The sequence below is a fragment of the Geotrypetes seraphini genome, chromosome 2, assembly GCF_902459505.1.
Source record: "Geotrypetes seraphini chromosome 2, aGeoSer1.1, whole genome shotgun sequence".
Lineage (NCBI taxonomy): Eukaryota > Metazoa > Chordata > Amphibia > Gymnophiona > Dermophiidae > Geotrypetes > Geotrypetes seraphini.
This window is the reverse complement of record NC_047085.1, coordinates 118,509,743-118,528,926: the sequence shown is the minus strand read 5'-3', so window position 1 is coordinate 118,528,926 and position 19,184 is coordinate 118,509,743.

Below are 19,184 nucleotides of genomic sequence, written 5' to 3'. Positions count from 1 at the left end.
CAAGCCATGAAAATCCAAATCAGTGGATTGGTTATTTTAAGATTGTCCTTGGTAACACAAGTCAGGTTACATGAAGGCAGTGGCATAGTAAGAGGTGTGTGGTTTTTTTTGGGGGGGGGTGTCTGCCCCAGGCACCATGTTGATAGGGGCGCAGCAGCTGTCCTCCTCTCTGTTCCCCACTCCTTTCCCGCCCCCCCACTGCCATGTGCCACTTCCCTTCCCTGAAGGTTGAAAAGGCAAAGGCAAAAGCTAGAAGGATGTTAGGGTGCATAGGGAGAGGAATGGGCAGTAGGAAAAAGGAGGTATTGATGCCACTGTATAAAACTCTGGTGAGACCTCATTTAGAATATTGTGTACAATTCTGGAGGCCGCACCTTCAAAAGGATATAAACAAGATGGAATTGGTCTGGATAAAGGCTACTAAAATGGTCATAAGGCATACAGAGACAGACTCAAAGATCTCAATATGTATACTTTGGAGGAAAGATGGGAGAGGTGAGATATGATAGAGACATTTAAATATCTACATGGCATAAATACACATGAGATTAATCTCTTTCAATTCAAAGGAAACTCTAGAGTGAGAGAGCATGGGTTGAAAGTAAGAGGTGATAGGCTCAGGAGTATTCTACGGAAATACTTTCACATAGAAGCGTGGTCGATGCATGGAATAGTCTCCCGGTAGAAGTGATGGAGACAAAGACTGTTTCTGAATTAAAGAAAGCTTTGGACAAGCAAGTGGGATCTCTTAGAGAGAGGAGGAGATAGTAGATGCTGCAGAAGGGCAGATTGGATGGGACATTTTGGTTATCTGCCATCATGTTTCTATGTTTCTTTATTTCTATGTTACTGTACCTACATGCAGGTGACACCTGCTGGTATAAGGGCTATTGGTGTGGTGCACAGTTGGATCCAGTAGGTTTTGGGTGGGTTTTGGAGTGTTCCCTGTACACTATAAAGGGGTTATAGTGAGATGTGTACCTAAGCCTTTTTATGTGAAGTTCACTGCAGTGTATCCTAAAGTGCCTCACTGGGACAACTTCTACAAAGCCACTTATTTTTCAGATTTGCGACCATGTGAGCGACCATGTAAAATCTGTGAGCGATTGCTCAAGTGCTCAGCTTACAGGGAACATATATGTCCCCCCCTCATAGGCTCACATACTAGTCCTCAATTGTATGCAAATTTAACTCATGAATAAGCTCTGTTATTGTCTACTGTAGCCTATTTGTTGTCATGACTAGTCTGTCTTCAAATAATTGTGAATGTCTACCTGTAACCCGTTTGAGCTTCTGAGAGAACGAGATAGAAATCGAAATAAATAAATAAATGAATATTCACTGTGGATATTCTGAAAAACCCAAGGGGATACAAGTACCCTGAGGACTGGGCTGGGCATGGTTGCTCCAGATGCAAAATGACTGCCGCAACCTCTTCCGTGGTGATTCTCAACCAAATCCTTAGGTTATACCCAGCCAGTGAGATTTTCAGGATATCCACAATGAAAATGCATGAGTTAAATTTGCAAACACTGCCTAGGCAAGTCTTTCTCAGGCGTATTCATTGTGATTATCCTGAAAAATTGATTGGCTAGGTGTGTCACAAGGACTGAGTTGAGAACCCTTGCTGTAGCAGCAGCCTCGTGATACGCACTAGGACCCTGAGACTGCCACTAGAGGTCATGGCAGATATTTCCATGTTGGCATTGCAAGGTGCAGAAGTTCATGGGCATCACTCCTGCCCCTTGAACTCCTATACTGTTTATGATACTATAGGTAGGCCCAGGTAGGCCTATATGGGTGAATTGGAGGATCTGGCTGGGGGACTGCATTCCCTTCAGGGGTAGGGATAGGGTTACCAGATGTCCGGATTTCCACAGACAGCTTTCCAAACCTAGCACTTTGTCTGAGTTTTGAAAAGCTTTTGGCAACGAACGATGTTGGGACAGCATTCATGCATGCGGGGATCCAAATGAGGTGACCCATCATTGCATCATACCAGCGCATGCGCAAATGCCATCCAATATCACTTGTGCAGGTCAAAGGGGCAAGGTGTGGGGCAGGCCTGGGGATGGAATGAGGCCATGGGTCTGGATTTTCCATTTGGAAAATCTTATAACCCGAGGGAGGGTGGGGAAAGCAGTTTCAGAGCATGGGTGGGAGGGGAAATTGGAATTGGAGGGGACGTATTTTTTCTTATGTGTGTGCCAGTCTATGTTCCCTCTAAGGACTGACAAGATGTGAACAAAAAATTTTCTGTGTGAGCAGAGGACCTACTTGACATGAGTGACAAAATTTCCATTACCTGGAAAGCAGGCATGGTTGACTTAGGTGTTGATAGGCATCTGAGTTAAACACCAATAAATTAGGTCTGGTAAAACCTGGCCTAATATACTGGTGCCTACCTCTAGGATGCCTAGGTGCCTCTATAAATGTCACCTAATTGTTGATTGACAACCATACTGAGTGACGCGTACAATGTAGGTGCCATTAGGTACCGTTTATAGAATCTGTTCCTGAATTCTGTCCTCATGAGTTTTGAGAAAAATTGAAAGGAGATGAAAGGATGCTAAATATAGAGATATAGAAGCAAGAACTAAATACCTTAGATGTATGATCAAGGTGTAGGAAATTAGAGAAAAATTTATCTGTACTTGTACAAGTTTTGATGAGGCTCTGGAATATTTGTACAATTATCATCATTTCAGTGCACCTATGGGCAGGGTAGACTCAAAACTTTGCTCAGTTTGCATTCATTAGATGATACCATCGACTAAATTATTATTATGTCATTACACCATTCTTCAGTTAATATCAAATCAATGAAGTAATGACACTGGACAAGAATGCAGCCGATTTGCTTAATTATTACCATATAGTATGAAAACAAAATTAACAGAGGACATACTTATAGGGATAAATTGTATACAGTGTTCACTTACTAACATATAGAACAAAAATAATTCAGAACACTCATTTCTGTTTTTGTAAAATTTGCTGCAATTGACAAATTCTTAAAAAAGGGTGTGCACACAAGGACCGCCTCCTTTCTTATGTTCTTATGTTACCTTCAATTAAATTAGCAGAACACCAAATGCCTCTCCCGGGCAGCTGGAAAAGCACTTTAGTGCATCATTTGCTGCTACTTGGAACAAAGTCTCATGATAACAGTTGCAAAATCGCATAACTTTTTATTGCAAAACTTGGTCCTGGACAGCAGGAGATGATGCACTTAAATGCTTTTCCGGCTGCCCGGGAGAGGCATTTGACTATGAAAGATTTCACAATGCCCAGCAGGAACACTGCTAAAGGTAAGTATAATGTTGCCATTCTATGCTTTTGCTCCTGGGTCCTCTTCCTGACCTCTTCCCCCACACTGTGGGTTCTGCTTGGATGGAATTTGTGCTACTGTCTTTTACTCAAAGGAGTTTTCTCAAGGAAGGAGAGATTTCTATTTCTGAGTTCAAGCGTGCCCTTTCCATCAGTAACCCAGAACCAGTGAGATACTATACAGTAGAGAATGACACGGGGGACAAATTTGTCCTCGTCCCTGCAAGAACTCAATTTCTCCATCCCATCCCCGTGAGTTTTGTCCTTGTCCCTGCCCTATTCCTGTAAGCTCTGCCTTAACCGCACAAGCCTCAGACACTTATGAATTTAAAGTGTATGAGGTTTGTGCAGATGAGGACGGAGCTTGCAGGAATGGGGCAGGGACAGGAAAAGAACTTGCGGGGACGGGAAAATGAGCTCCCCGGGGATGGGGGAAAATTTGTTCCTGTGTCATTCTCTAATCTACAGTCTAGGAGAAAAAGTACTAATCAAATAGAGAAGAGGAGAAACAGTTTATATCCATCTGGTACGCAAATTTAAGGACAAGAGAGTAGGATAGTATATTCTGCTAAGGAGCAGCATACACATTAGAAACTGGGTACCGAGGACTATGTGTGAATATATAGGAAATCTCATAATCTGATACTAGGAAATCCTGTGAAAGACAAGCAAAGGGAGTGTGACCTGTCACTATATAAATGGAAAAAGCAAGTTCAATAGCAAGTAAATATACTTTGTCAGACAGTCACCTCTGAAGACCTTTTTATTTTAGGAAAGTTTATTTCTGGAACATCATCCAGAGTGAAGAGTGATATGGCAGAGCCCAAACTGCAGTTTCATTTGGGTTATTTTCACATCTTACTTTGTGCATGCTTTGTGGGTTTCTCCACTAAAAGTTGTTTGCTCCCTATTTGAATGCTGATATAGCTTAGTGCCAGCAGGGGACATTTAGGAGTCCTTTTACTAAGGTGCATGCTAACCAGTTTAGCATGCGCTAATTGATATAGATTGCGCTAAATGTTAAGGCGCCCATAGAATATAATGGACACCTTAGCATTTAGCATGCACTAATCTTTAGCATGCACTAAATTGATTAGCACACCTTGGTAAAAGGACCCCTTATTATTTAGCAGTCTGGCACATTTCTAGACCTACTGTATGCTGTATGCTCTCCCCCCCCCCCACCTCACCTCTCTTTTTCGCTCTGATTTTTTGCCTATTACATACATTCAGTACATGGAAAGGAGCTTTCTTCCTTCATGTGAGAAGGAAATCTCCCTGACCTGATGTCTACTGGAACTGAAAATTCTACTTTAATTTCTGGAGCTGCAAATTTCGAAACTGGAAAATTAGCAGTTTTCCATATTAGAAAACCAACTTGTTTTTTTTAATATATAATTATATTTATTGCTAGGACAGCAACATATCAGATAAGGCCTATGATAACTGTTTGCATACAAAAATCTGTAAGGTGTGCAGCATTAACATATACCGATATATTTTTTAATTTGTAGAAATCATCACACATATGCAAAGAAAGGGCTCCTTTAATGAAGTCACGTTAGCAGTTTACCGCGCGTAGCGTGCGTTAATTTGCCGGCTGCGCTAGCCGCTACCACCTTCTCTTGAGCAGGCGGTAGTTTTTCGGCTAGCGCAGGGGTTAGCGTGCACTAAAAATGTGGGTGCGATAAAGCCGCTAACGTGGCTTCGTAAAAGGAGCCCCAAATCTCTCCCAGCACAAATGCTGATGACAACTCCTTGACCTTGTCATGTTCAATTCTTTACTATCTGTAGTTCTTTTTTTTAAAAAATGTAGTAAACGTCACGGGGGGGGGGGGAGTAAAACTTTCTATAATAAATATTCTTAAAACCTTAAAACAGTGTGTATTCAACAACAATTTATCAATGTTATACAAAATGAAAGATGTATATGATTTATGAAAGAGATAGTGAGACCCGATCTCACCAATAAACCTGTCATCAGTTATTTTAAAGCTCCTAGAATAAAACAGCTCCCTTGAAGCCTGCTGCGAATACCGTCATTCTTCAGTGGAAAAAAGTGTGGGCTCCTATAGAAGCCATGAAGTCTGGAGCTACAGCCAGATTTCCTCTGAAAGGTGAGGTGTGGCCTGCTTGGGAGGGATGCACACCCTCCCCCACCCCGCACTAGAGAACCTTAGACTGGCAGAAGGCCAAGAAACCAGACGCCAGGCGCTGGGCTCTCAGCAGTGGGAGAGGTCGCTCAGCCTGGTTATACAATGGTATTATCTCAGGCCAACCACTGCTGCAGAAACTCTCAGTGCTTCCTGTCCTTCTGGTTGCAGGACAAACTGTCCGCTTTCCAATCACTTTCTGACACACTGGGCCAGCTCCTGGTCGCCAGACTCGACTGAATAAATGTCTCAAGCAAACTCTTTCTTGGGAACTGTGCTCACAGTAGGCACTAATCTATTGTATTTCTATCCTGTCCGTCGTGGTCAGCTGTGATGAGTCACAAGGGGAACGTGACGAGAAAAGGGAGTGAAAAAGTCCTTGCCTTGCTGATTTAATGCAAGAAGGCCCATATACTGCAAAGCAAAAATACAATATTTGTCAAGTCTTGCTTAGTAACAATCTGCATCAATATTTTTATATATAGGAATGTTATTTGTGACATTAATATCTGAAAAAAAAAATTTAATGAAATATAAATATGACATTCCATGAACGAAAAGGCTTCACTGGCAAAGAAAGGAAGAGTTGAATGCTGGAATAGGGGATTACAAATGTGAGGCACATGTATATTCTTATAGAGAATGGTACTTAACAGAATTTAACAACTCATAAACTATGCATCAACATTTTTTATTTTTTACAAATTCCTACGGCTGTAGAAAAAAATATTGCTTATGAAATGAGATTAAAAAACAGCATTAACATGTTAGGCAATAATACCCAGAAACATAGTAACATAATAAATGACCACAAATAAAGGACCTGAACGGTCCATCCAGTCTGCCCGTAAGTTATACCCATTAAAAATACATGATTAAATTAACTTGTCTCTTCTTTGTTAGTCAGGATTTGTCCTAGGTTCCAAATGTTGAAGTTGCCGTCCAAGCTCACTTCAGCCTATCCAACAGGTTATCTTTGACTCATCCAAGCAAGGACAGGAGAGAAACTAGTTGAAAGGACTGGTCAGAGAAAAGAGTCAGGCCATATTCAGTAAGGCTTATCCTGTTAGCAGGACTTGTTGATCACATAAGTCTCGGGGAACCTAATCAGCTCTGGGATATAATGCTACTGAATACTGAGCTGCAGAGTTAACACTTATCCAGATAGAGGCATTGACAATTGCTGCTATCCTAGAATATATATATATGTATACCTGCATCACTTAGGGCAGAATAAAAGCTGTCCTATGTAAATGTGGATTGACTATCCAGATCAGTGTCCTACAAACTTTTCAGCCAGAAGGCACACTAAATCCAGTGCCCCAGCCTGAAGGCACCCAGGAGTATGCAGACATCGACAGGATAACATCACATGCATGAGAGGAAAAGTCTTTTTTATTTATTTTGTAGCCGGCGTGGGGTTGGAGTTGTATCCCTATACTTCTATTAAGACTAACCCCCTCCTTTGCTGCACGCAGCGTGGGTTTTGGTGCCAGTGGCAATTGATCCAACACTCACGGAAGTCCTGTGAGCGTCGGAGTCGCTGCCGGTGCTGGGGCCCATGCTGTGCATCAGCAAAGGAGGGGGTAAATATCTTAATAAAAAATCTGGCCCATGACTTAGACTGTTATAGATTTTGGCCCCTTTGACACCCCTGTTTTAGAGGATTGTCTGGGTGCCCAGAAGGACTTTCCAAAACCCGGTAGTTTGTCTGGGTTTTAGAAAGCCCCGACTTCTGGCTGTGTCTTGAAGGCATCTGAACTTGCATGGGTGATGTCACATTTATGGGGACAGGACTGTTGGTGTAATGGGGCAGGGTTTGAAGCGGAACAGGGTGGGACTGGAGGTGGGACAAGGCGGGGCTGGGGGCAGAATGGTGAGGGACCATGTATCAGGGTTTCTACATCAGAAAATCTGGTAACTCTAGATTTGAACCAAGGATCCTTGGGTGCTCAGCTTGCTGTTCTTTTAGGCTGCAATTCCACATGGACAGTTCTAGGGCCATTTTATAGAATGCATATTCCTGTGTTACCTATGTCCCTTGTTTTACCCCTTCATAATTTGGACATTTCAGTTTGTAAACTGGATGTTCATGCTGGACATCACTAGCATTTGGACATAAATGACTGCTTCTTGGAGCAACTGGTCCGGGAACTGACAAGAGGGGGGGGGGGGGTGCTATTTTAGATTTGGTTCATAGTGGAATGCAAGACATAGTACAGGAGCTAACTGTGTTAGGTCCACTGTGAAACAGTGATCATAACATGATCAAATTTGAGCTTATACCAGGAGTAACGGCGCAACAGAAATCTACTGTAGGGGCGTCTAATTTTCGAAAGGGTGAATATGATAAAATAAGGAAAATGGTTAAAAAGAAGCTAAAAGGATTGTTTGCAAAGGTTAGGACTGTAAACCAGGCTTGGATGTTATTTAAAAATACCATAGTGGAAGCCCAGATCAGATGTATTCCACGTATCAGCAATGGTGGAAAGAAAAGGAAACGAGAGCCAGCATGATTAAAAGGTGAAGTGAAAGAGGTTATTAGAGTCAAAAAAACATCCTTTAAAAAATGGAAAAAGGATCTGAATGAAGAAAATAAGAAGAAACACAAGCACTGGCAAGTTAGATGCAAAGCTTTGATAAAGACAGCTAAGAAAAAATATGAAGAGAAACTTGCAAAAGAGGTAAAAACTCATAGCAATTTTTTTAGGTACATCAGAAGCAGAAAACCTGTGAGGCCGTTGGATGATCAAGGAGCAAAAGGAGGATAAGGCCATAGCGGAAAGACTGAATGAATTCTTTGGGCTTCGGTCTTTTTGGAAGCAGATGTAAGAGATCTACCTGAACAAGAAATGGTTTTCAAGGGTGATGATGTGGAGGAACTGAAAGAAATCTCGGTGAATCTGGAAGATGTACTGAGCAAAATCGATAAGTTAAAAAGTGATTAATCGCCAGGACCGGATGGTATACATCCCAGGGTACTAAAAGAACTCAAATATGAAATTGCTGACCTACTGTTAGTGATCTGTAACCTGTAGCTAAAATAGTCTGTAGTACCTGAAGATTGGAGGGTGGCCAATGTTAGGCCAATTTTTAAAAAGGGCTCCAGGGGAGATCTGGGAAATTACAGACTGGTAAGCCTCACTTCGGTGCTGGGCAAAATGGTAGAAATGATTATAAAAAATAAAATTGTGGAACACGTAGACAAACATGATTTAATGAGATGGAGTCAGCATGGGTTCAACTGAGGGAGATCTTGCCTCAGCAATTTGCTTTACTTCTTTGAAAGTGTGAATAAACATGTGGATAAAGATGAGCTAGTTGATATAGTGTATCTAGATTTTCAGAAAGCTTTTGATAAAATTCCTCCCGAGAGGCTTCTGAGAAAATTAAAGTGTCATGGGATAGGTGGCAAAGTTCAGTTGTGGATTAGGAATTGGTTATCGGATAAGAACATAAGATTTTCCGCTGCTGGGTCAGACCAGTGGTCCATCGTGCCCAGCAGTCCGCTCATGTGACGGCCCTTAAGTCAAAGATCAGTGCCCTATTTGAGTCTAGCCTTACTTGTATATGTTCTATTCCAGTAGGAACTTATCCAACCTTGTCTTGAATCCCTGCAGGGTGCTTTCCCCTATAACAGCCTCCGGAAGAGCATTCCAGGTTTCTCTGAGTGAAGAAGAACTTCCTTACGTTTGTACGGAATCTTTTCCCTTCTAACTTTAGCGAGTGCCCTTTCGTTCTCTTCACCTGGGAGAGGGTGAACAATCTCTCTTTCTCTACTAAGTCAATTCCCTTCAATATCTTAAATGTTTCTCTAGCCTCTCATTGTACGGCAACTCCCCCAGTCCCTTAACCATTTTCATCACTCTTCTCTGGACCCTTTCGAGTAGTACTATGTCCTTTTTAATGTACATCGACCATTATTGGACACAGTATTGCAGGTGGGGGCGTACCATAGCCTGGTATAATGGCTTGATAACCTTTTCAGATCTGTTTCTGATCCCCTTCTTAATTCATTCCTAGCATTCTGTTTGCCCTTTTTGCTGCCGCCACGCATTGCACGGACGGTTTCAGTGACTTGTCTACAATTACTCCCAAGTCTCTTTCCTGGGGGCCGTCTCAGAGTATAGCACCAGACATCTTGTATTTGTGCATATGATTTTTGTTACCGACATGCATCACCTTGAACTTATCCACGTTGAACATCATTTGCCATTTCACGGCCCATTCCTCAAGCATATTTATAGCTCTTTGTAGGTCTTTGCAATCCTTCTGTATCCTCACTACTCTGAATAACTTTGTATCGTCTGCAAATTTAATCACCTCACTCATCGTGCCAATTTCTAGGTCGTTTATAAATATGTTGAAGAGCACAGGCCCGAGCACCGAACCCTGCGGCACTCCACTCGTAATATTTTTCCAGTACAAATATTGTCCATTCACCCCCCACTCTCTATAGGGTAGGGTTAAATGGTCATTTTTCTCAATGGAGGAGAGTAAACAGTGGAGTGCCTCAAGGGTCTGTACTGGGACCGGTGTTTTTTAACTTATTTATAAATGATCTAGAAATAGGAACGATGAGTGAGGTGATTAAATTTGCAGATGACACTAAACTGTTCAAAGTAGTTAAAACGCATGCGGATTGTGAATATTTGTAAATGGACCTTAGGAAATTGGAAGACTGGGCATCCAAATGGCAGATGAAATTTAATGTGGACAAATGCAAAGTGATGCACATTGGGAAGAATAACCAGAGTCACAGTTGCCAGATACTAGGGTCCACCTTGGGGATTAGCGCCCAAGAAAAGGATCTGGATGTCAACATAGACAATACGATGAAACCTTCCACCCAATGTGCAGCGGCAGCCAAAAAATCAAACAAGTTGCTAGGAATTATTAAAAAAGGGATGGGTAACAAGACTAAGAATGTTATAATGCCCCTGTATCGCTCCATGGTGTGACCTTATCTGGAGTATTGTGTTCAATACTGGTCTCCTTATCTCAAGAAAGATATAGTGGTGCTAGAAAAGGTTCAAGGAAGAGCGACCAAGATGGTAAAGGGGATGGAACTCCTCTCATATGAGGAAAGACTAAAATAGTTAGGGCTCTTCAGCTTGGAAAAGAGACGGCTGAGGGGAAATATGATTGAAATCTACAAAATCCTGAGTGGAGTAGAATGGGTACAAGTGGATCGATTTTTTGCTCCGTCAAAAATTACAAAGACTAGAGGACACTCGATGAAGTTACAGGGAAATACTTTTAAAACCAATAGGAGGAATTTTTTTTTCACTCAGAGAATAGTTAAGCTGTGGAACGTGTTGCCAGAAGATGTGGTAAAAGCAGATAGCGTAACTGGTTATAAGAAAGGTTTGGACAAATTCCTGGAGGAAAAGTCCATAGTCTGTTATTGAGAAAGACATGGGGAAGCCATTGCTTGCCCTGTATTGGTAGTATGGAATATTGCTACTCCTTGGGTTTTGGCCAGGTATTAGTGACCTGGATTGGCTACCGTGAGAACGGGCTACTGGGCTTGATGGACCATTGGTCTGACCCAGTAAGGCTATTTTTTATGTTCTTATTTCTCATGTATTTTAGAAAAGGTTTTATGTCAACAGATCCTGTTTGAAAATACTAGCATCACTAGTGAAGTACTGACTTGGATGTCCTTATTCTGAATTCAAAATTTTCTGCATGGTTTTTAAGGTATTAACTAGACAAGTTTCAGCCAGCATGGTCCTTGAGATCAATAAACATCAGCATTCTATATTGTTGGGCCCCAACTGTCTGCAGGTTGTCTACAGAAATGAGGAAGATAAAAACAAACAAACTTTAGAGAGTTTAAAAGAAAACTTAAAACATTGTTATTCATACAGGCATCTGATGGGATATAATAATTGTAGAGGATCCAGACATATAAAGATTTAAATGAAGAATTTATTTCTTAAGAGAGTCGTGTAATGGTTTTTGTTGTATTGTGTGCCATTTAAATATAAAATAGCATCACAGTTCAGGGCTGCCTAGAACCTGTTGTGATAGTGCAGAATAGACATTTTTAAAATAAATAAATAAGACAGCCTTTCCAAAATGTTGCTCTGTCAGGAATTCCTGTCTGAAACCCTCTGTTCCATTGGTCACTTATAGCATTTATTCAGGGGGAAGGAGCTGCCTAATGAGAAGAATAATGGGCTGATAACAAACTCAGTTTTGAAATCCCATTTCCACCACTAATACTCCCTTTCTCCTGGAACGAGTCATTTCCAACGTCTTAGATTCCCATTCAGACGGTAACTGAGTTCTGATAATGCTGTAAGTCACTTTTGAGTATCATATAGCAAGGTGATCAAAAAGATGAAAGGGCCTAATATTCAGTCACTTTGGTGAAGGCCCTGAAATTGGTCAAAAACACAGCATCTTGCCATTTTATTATATATTAATTCCTAGGAATATAAGATCTCCTTGTCTTTTTCTTATTGTTTTCCCAAAGGTATTGAGGACTTCTTAAGAGTTAAAAAATATAATAGAACTGTAATACCTAAAAATTTATGAGATATTTATATTAGAATACCTCTATTTTATTTTCCTTTACTTTGAAACAAATGATAATCATATTTGCCTTATATACTCAGTTTTCTGTAAGCAAGTAGATTCTTGTGGACTTATTTGAAAATGTATAAATAAAGAGTTTAAAAAAAATTCACCACAGCATCTTAATGGTTGACCGGATACAAGAAGTATAAAGAGATTATGCCTAGCTTATGCCATTTGTGCTGGTTACCTGTCCTGTGATGCTGCTATTTTAAATTTCCCTTTGCAGCTATTCAAGGCTTTGAAGTATTCGTACTCAAGGCTTTGAAGTACTCATACTTTGCTCCCATATGTTAATTAAAAATAAAAGCAACGTGCTTTACCTGGCAGCCAGAGAACTTTGATAAGTTGGCAATGTCGTTTGATGATACCATGTTCACAGGGCAGCATGCTATGATTATGTTTGTGCTCCTTCTTTCATGGTGGAAGTCCCCATTTGATGGTATTCTCTTCCTGTAGGTTTGCATTTAGAGACTTGTCTTTTAGAAAACATCTAAAGATTTGAAGATTTTTCTGATTTACTTTAGAATGGTAGCAAGAAGGCTAGTTGTTTTATTTTGGGGTCCTTTCATTAAGAGGATATTTCTGTGCACTTAGGCCTGGATTCTATATATGGTGTCCCTGAATTGTAGGCAGTGGTAGGCATCCTACTGCTATCTAACCAGCCAATTGGGACGTACATTTTTAGAAAAATAACTCCCGAGGCGGCCGCCCATCTCTCTCCCCCCCCCGAATGAATGCGGCAGGAGGGATGCCCAGTCCCTCCTGCCCGGAACCCCCCTCTCTGCAGATCATGCTGCTGCCCCACCCCACCCCCCTGGGCATCCCTCTTGCCATGTTCGTTCTGAGGGGGGGGGGGGGTATGGGTTGCCGCAGCCGTGGCCGTTAAACTTATCATGGCATGGAGATCCCTTGCTGTGATAAGCTCAGCAGCTGTATCTACAACTCAATTCTCTAACCGGCGTCTGTTACATGGATGCCGGTTAGAGAATCGGGTTCACTTTAGGCGCAATTCTGTATAGAACGTCCGTTGGCTTCTGAGACCGGGCATCCTATATAGAATCCGGGCCTTTTAAGACTGTTTCTACTGCAACTTTAAACTAGTTATTTTTCAATGTATTTTTTTCAAGTCAGATGCTAATGTTAGCATTAGCCTGACAACTGAAAAAAAAAAAGTGGGAACACTTGCCATCTTCTATTTACAATGTACTAAGGGCTCCTGGTTTAACTGCACTTAAATCAGTTAGCATGCTGTAATGGCAGCAGGCTAACTATTTTATGCTTCCATTCTCTACCCCTTGCTGAAACAATAATAATAATAAAAAAATAGCACATGATTATTGCATGCTTTGAGTGACATAGCCAGTTTGATCTCTTCCAGAATCAATTTATTCTTCTGGCGGTCAATGGCACGCTTAAAATCCTTCTCCAGCACCAAAGCTCAAATGTGCCAATCTTCTTTCTGTCTTGTTACCGTAGTGTCCAGCTTTCACATCCTTAACTGACCACTGAGAAAATGAGTGCGTGGACAAGTCTGATCTTTGTTTGGAGTGTTATTTTAGTCACCCAAGATCAATGGAGAAGGCCATCATGTTTGGGAATATCAAAGGAACCAGGCGAAGAGGGCAACCTGCAATCAGATGGCTGGACACGTTGAAAACAGCCAACAAGTTGCTAAGACTTGAATACGAGTCGATGGCACCTAACAACAACACTGCATGCTATTACTAACATTAATGCAGGATGCTTTAATATGTCTTACATTAGGCATTTTTCCCATGTTAAGTGTGCCTTAGCGCTTAATGTGGTTTAGTAGATGGGCCACTTAGGGCCAGATTCTGTAATGGGAGCCTATAAAGATAGGTGCCTATAGTTAGGCACCTTTCACATGTCAATCACTCTTAGGCATACAGTACAGAATTGCGCTTAGTGGTGCCTAACTTAAAAACGAAGGCACCTGTAATTTAGACTAGTGTTTTAAAAGTCTACATTATAGGCACCTAAGTCCTTTACAGAATCACGCCTAACAGCACCTAAGTCACGCTCCACCTTTAAAAATGCCTACTTTGCTGTCAGGTACCACTAGGTACCATGCGATAGGCATCTATCTTTTTTAGACTCTAGCCTAAGAAGATAAATACCTGTAGTCCAATTATTTTTATTTTTTAAATTATGAGCTTCTAACTTCAATTAAGTCCAATTAATAGCACTCATGAGGTGTTTACATGACATAAAAATGTATTTGCACCGTTTAGTTCTATGCGGTTTAAAAAAATAAAATAAAAATATAACCTCTCCTTTACTAACGTGTAGTGTGGGTTTTAGCGCCGGCAGTGGCGGTAACTGCTCCAACGCTCATAGGAAGTCTAGGAGGGGGATAATTAGATAAAGTACATCAATTTCCTAAAGATCTAGTAAACAGATATGTTTTTAATTGTCTCCTAAAATGTTGCTAAGAGCTAGAAATCGATATCAAGAATTTAAGATCCTTATCCCATGATGCTGATTGATAAGATAAAAGGCATTGATGATATTTTTTTTATATTGGCAGCCTTTAACATATGGAAAAACAAATAGAGCATGTGTGCGTCGAGAGTGCTTAGAATTTGCAAATGTGAATGAATCCACAAGACAATTGGGTGTATGACCAGATAACGCCTTGAAACAAATGCATCTAAATTTGAATTTCACATGAGCCTTGACTGGCAACCAATGCAATTTGCAAAAAAAAAAGGAGTAACATAATCAAACTTTTTCAAATTGAACGGCTGGATAATACGTAATCTACAGCGATTTTTTTGAGTACCAGCAAAGTAAAGATATTGCAATAATCCAACTGGCTTAGAACTAAAAATTGTACCAGCAATTAAAAGATGAAACATCAAAGTATGCTCTGATGATACACAATTTCCATAACATATGGAAGCCTTCTGTACCAAAGCATCCACCTGGTTTTTCATGGTTAAATTCTAGTCCAAGATCACTCCTAAAATCTTAATAGTAGAATCAACAGGATAAGTTATAGCATTTAAAGTCAGGGAGATCTCAGTGCAATTTTGACGTGTAGATGCAAAGAAAAATGTAGCCTTCTCCGGATTGTTTTAATTTAAATTCATTCATCCACTGTTCAGTTATCTGGAATACCTCGGCATCTATATGGCTAATATGAGAAATTGAAATTGAAATAGGGATCAAGATGGTTATATCATCAGCATAGCTAAAAAAAATGTAATCCCTAGATTAGATAATCTAGAGTTCAATGAAGATAGATATACATTAAAAAGTTTATGGATGTTTGGGAGCCATTGGCGAAATTTTGTAAGGAAGAATAATTGATTTTACTCTATAGGCTTGTAAACATACACATCCAGGGTGAATTGGGGGGGGGGGGGGGGGGGAGGGGGAGAGGGGAAGGGAGTTGCATTGGAACTTGCTTCAGGGTATATATGGATAGTTTCTTGTGGGTTTTATTTTATTTGAGTATTGGGTGGGAGGGTGGGGACAAATTTAATTGTATATTAATGTCTGAAAGTTTATTGTGCTTGCCTTATGATATTTTATATATATGAACTACTTGTTGCACAATTGTAGTTTGAAAATCTAATAAAGATATTAAAAAAAAAAGTAAAGTAGAAAGTGGAGAGTCCTGAGAGACACCACATGGATTGCTCCAGCTGCCAGAACAGTCATTATTAAATCGAACCTAAGTACGCCATGAAAGAAAACCTTGGAACCAGTCATTCTAATTCTAGCATCCAGGCATTCTAATATTTTTTTTTATTATCTACTAGATCAAATGCACTACTCAGGTCAAATTGCATTATCAAAGCACTGGTACCTTTACTAAGCAAGTTATTCAGAGTTTAAGATAGAAGCTAGAACTGTCTCTGTACTACATACAGGCTGAGAAGCTGATTGGGACTCATGCAAAAGAGAATGATACTCCAAATAGTTTAACAACTGAAAGTAAACCAGACCTTCCATCAAATTTACAATTGGATGCAATGATTGGCGCTGATTAAACCTATTAACCAATTAAGTTAGGGGGACTATAAAGAATTTGCCAGTAAGTTCTTTTGAAGAAGGAAATTAATGGAACTGAATGTAGATGTTGTATGATGCACTTATTTAGGGTGCTAGAGAAACTGAAAGAATAACAGTTTAAATCTTATCTGAATTCAACTCAGGCAGTTCAGAATTCAGCTTAGATTCCTGAAGTCAGGTAGTCAGACATTTTCAAGATTCAAAGTAAAACTGTGGTCAGTGTGAATGTAGCCCCACTTCTGATCTGGTTCAGCCACTTGCTTTTGGACTTTGATTATATTTTTGCATTATAAACAGTGGAAATGGGATAAATCTACTTAAATAACACACAATCTCATCGATATATGGGAGAAACGAGTTACACCATGGGGTTTCACCATGCATGTAGCCCAGAAATGGAAAGTGTTCAGGATTTCCAGTGGAGATGAAATGGTAGTAGTGAGGGTGGAATTTGAGCTACAAATGCAGTTTGGGCACTTTGAGCTGGAAGAAATTCAGTTGCAAGTCACCTATCTGTATAATCAACAGCCAGTTGGCAGTCCTAAGGCATGGCTCTTCTCCAGCTGGAAAAAAAAATGAACATTATTAAACAAAGAACAACTTTGTGGTAGTTATGTGTGGTATATATGTTTGCTGATGGAAACCGGTTAATAATGATTTATATTCCAAATATTTTCACCCTTTAGTGATTCTTCCATTCAAACCAAGGTCTTGACACCAGTATCAAGAAAAATGGTAAGAGCTGATTTTAATCAAGTTACTTCAGAAGATTTTTTTTCATTGCATTAACCATTATGGCTTACTAGTTTTAAATGACTTTTTACACTACTTTATATTTGGACCACACATAAATAAGGAGGAATGAGGACAAAACGGCCACGCAGTGAAACTACATTGGGGAAGACAACACTGATATCTGGGAGAATAAGTTCTTCCCTGTGCTATCGCTTTGGAGACAAAATTCATAGTGATGAGTTAAGCCATTTTCTAATTTTTATCATCCAATCCTTATCTGTACCCCTCAATTCCCTTGCTTTCCAGGAACCTATCCAAACCTTCTTTGAAGCCCTGTAACTTGTTCTGTGATAGGCCAGAACAAGTTACAGGGCTTCAAAGAAGGTTTAGATAGGTTCCTGGAGAGCAAGGGAATTGAGGGGTACAGATAAGGATTGAGGTTATGTTATAGGGATAGGAGTAGAGATAGGTTATAGAAATAGTCAAGGACCACTACTCAGGTAATGGGCCTGATGGGCCGTCGCGGGAGCGGACCGCTGGGCGCGATGGACCTCTGGTCTGACTCAGCGGAGGCAACTTCTTATGTTCTTATGATCCTCTGTTTTACTGTTAATTGCCACTTGATTGCCAGGTGCCTAGTGGCTCTCATAGTTCATAGTTTATTAGTTTCATAGTTTATTAAAATTTGATTAAATACTTTACATAAAATTCAAAGCATTGTACAATAAAAGTTGTTTAAAATATAATTAGGGAACAAACTACAAGTAATAAACATAGTCATAAGAGACAAACCAATTTGGAAGGGAGGAGGATAGGAAAATAAAAGGGAAGAACTACAATATATGAGAAAAGAGAACATAAACGGGAAGTAACAGTAGGTTATGACAGTTAGAGAGAGAGAGAAGGAAAAAAGAGAGAGAGAGAGAAGGAAAAAAAGTAAAAATAAAAATCAAGATAAAGATAAAGATTATTTAAAAAGGATAAATCAGTTGTAGGCATCTTTAAAAAGAATGCATTTAAACTACTTTTGAATTTATCCATATTTTGTTCTCTTCAGCTATTTGGGCCCATTTCTACTCTTTCCAGCCCATTGCAGGCACCAGGTGCACTCCCACACTTTACAAGCATTCCAGTTGGGCCTAAATGTTCTTTTGTATGTCAATAAGCCTTAGACTTCCATCCTGGCAACTAGCGCTTTACAAAAACCAATGCCGCTGCTGCCGAGAGATATCGCACACGCAGAACTTTGCCCTCTCTACCTCCAGCAGCTGGTTCTCATCAAAAACCAAAACTGTGACCGCTGGAGGAATCATCCACTCCGCTGTTGTCCCCCCCCCAAAAAAAAAACCTCGACAGGCTCAACCACCAGACCCCAGGAACGCTAATAGGTCCCTACCCTCAGGTGGGTAATTCTAATGTATTTATCCTACTTTCACTTCCATTCAAACCAAGTATCAAGAAAAATGGTGGGAGCTCATTTTAATTAAGTTACTTCAGAATAACTTTTTTTGTTTTCATTGCGTTAACCATTATGGCTTAGTTTTAAATGATTTTTTTACACTACTTTATATTTGGACCACACATAAATATAATATGATGTTCTTTTCTTTAGGGGAATTTCTTGATAAAGCAGATGCGAAACATAGGGCTCCTTTTACAAAGGTGCGCTAGCATTTTTAGCGCAAGCACTGGATTAGCGCACGCTATAGGGCGTGCTACCCAAAAAACTACCACCTGCTCAAGAGGAGGCGGTAGCGGCTAGCGCGCGTGGCATTTTAGCGTGCGCTATTCCACACGTTGAGGCCCCAACACACCTTTGTAAAAGGAGCCCATAGTGCCTATGTCGGAACAGTGATCCCCTAGCCAACTAAATGAATCAATTTTTCAGCCTTCGTACTTTGAGAAGAGTGAGAGCACTTTTTCATCAACAACACTTCTCTGTCATGGTTCAATCAATCATTTTTATCAAGGCTGGATTATTGCAATTCAATATATCTGGGCCTTTCAAAGGTCAGTCTGCAGACACTTCAGATGATACAAAATACTGCTGCTAAGTTTATCTTTGGTAAAAGTAAATTTGACCATGTAACTCCTTTGCTTAAGGAATTACATTGGCTTCCTGTGCATCTCAGAATTCATTTTAAATGCAACTGCATTGCTTTCAAGATCCTATTTGGCATTTTCACTACTTTGGCTCCTTTAGATTGGAATGTCTATAGATCTCATCTTGCAAGAAGTTCTCAAAAATTAAAACTTGTATTTCCTTCCCTTAGGGGTAATAATAGATCTACCAGGAGATTCAGTTACTCTATCATTTTCAAATTGACTGAGCTATGG